The sequence below is a fragment of the Otolemur garnettii genome, unplaced genomic scaffold (genome assembly GCF_000181295.1).
Source record: "Otolemur garnettii isolate 467f Iridium unplaced genomic scaffold, OtoGar3 scaffold00159, whole genome shotgun sequence".
Classification (NCBI taxonomy): domain Eukaryota; kingdom Metazoa; phylum Chordata; class Mammalia; order Primates; family Galagidae; genus Otolemur; species Otolemur garnettii.
Window position 1 is genome coordinate 702,563 of NW_003852554.1, and position 1,898 is coordinate 704,460.

A 1,898-nucleotide genomic window follows, 5' to 3' on the forward strand; every position below is an offset into this window, starting at 1 on the left:
AAAAAAAAAAAAGACTATTGTATGAGCCCAATTATGTTTTTTAAATATTTACAAAATATATAAGTATGATATTTGGAAGGAATAATTCAAAATGTCATGTTTGTGGGGTTTTCTGATTTTTTTATTTTGAAATAATTTCAGATTCAAAGAAAATCCAAAACTAGTAGCCCCCAAAATTCCATACATTTGGGATCCCAATCCTTTCACCAATATCTAACCATACTTTCTTTATCAATCTCTGTCTCTCTCTCTCTCATACCTTGTTTATCTTCTATATCTATAGGTAGATAGATATAGACTATTGTAATTATTTTCTGATCCATTTATCCCTAAATATTTTTCTGTGTATTTCCTTAATGCAAAGAGAGAATATAAATATCACAGTGTAGTTATCAAAATTATAAAAACATAGATATAGTACTATGCTCTAATCTAGGTCTTTTGTGGGGGGGTGGGGCGTGGGGAGGACAGAGCCTCGAGTTGTCCCCCTAGGTAGAGTGCCATGGCATCACAGCTCACAGCAACCTCCAACTCCTGGGCTCAACCAAGTCTCCTGCCTCCGCCTCCCAAATAGCTGAGGACCACAGGCGCCCGCCACAACGCCCAGCTATTTTTTGGTTGCAGCCGTCATTGTTTGGCAGGCCCGGGCTGAATTCAAACCCCTCACCTTAGATGTATGTGGCTGGTGCCTTAGCACTTGAGCCACAGGTGCGAAGCCTCTAATCTAGGTCTTATTCAGATTTTGCCAACTGTCCCACTGATAATCTATAAGAACAAAATAAGTTTCTGCAGTCCAGGATCCAGTGCAGTATCACACATTATCATTAGTTTCAAGTTTCTTTGATTTTCTTAACTCTGGAAATATTTCTCATCTCAGTCGTTGTCTTTCATGACCTTCACATTTTTGAAGAATATAGGCCATTTATTTAGTAAAATATCCCTCAATTTGTGTTTGTCTTTCTCCATGTTTAAATTCAGGTCACGCATTGTTGGTGGTAATGCTCCAGGACTGATGTTGTCTTCTTTGCAGTGCAGCGTATCAGGAGTCCTGTGATACCAGCATGTCTCTTTGTTCATTTGATTAAAGTGGTATCTTCCAGGTTTCTCCACTGTAAAGTAACTATTCTTCTTTGCAACTGATAAATATCTTGCGAGAGAATTTGAAACTACCCACAAGTTTTAACAATCATTGATGATCCCCGCTTGAAACAATTTTTACTAGAGTGATTGCCAAATGGCAATTTTCTAATTCTATTATTATCATTCCTTGTGCATTTCATATTTGTCTTCCTACTGTATAGATGAACTTTCTGGTTCTCCTCCACTTACTCACTTATCAATTTATTTAAATCAGCTGGAACGCCTTGGCTCGGCACCCATAGTACAGTGGTTGAACCCAAGAATCTGAGGTTGCTGTAAGCTGTGATGCCATAGCATTGTTCGGCGTCAGCCACATACACCTAGGCTGGCAGGTTAAAACCTGGCCTGGTCCAGGTAAACAACAACTGCAACAAAAAAATAGCCACATGTTATAGGTGAGCACCTGTAGTCCCAGCTACTTGGGAGGCTAAGGCAAGAGAATCACTTGAGCCCAAGAGCTTGAGGTTGCTGTGAACTATAGCGCCATAGCACTCTACCGAGGGTGGCATAATGAGACTCTGTCTCAAAAAAAAAATGGAGGGTGGCACCTGTGGCTCAAAGGAGTAGGGTGCTGACCCCATATATTGGAGGTGGTGGGTTCAAGCCCAGCCCTGGCCAAAAGCTGCAAAAAAAAAAAGGAACTCTTTGATTTTTATTTATTCTATTAATTACATAATCATCACTATCATTATTTATACTGATACACAAATAATTCAAATTTGGCTGGTTTCTTTGTTCTTTTTTTTTTTTTTTTTTTT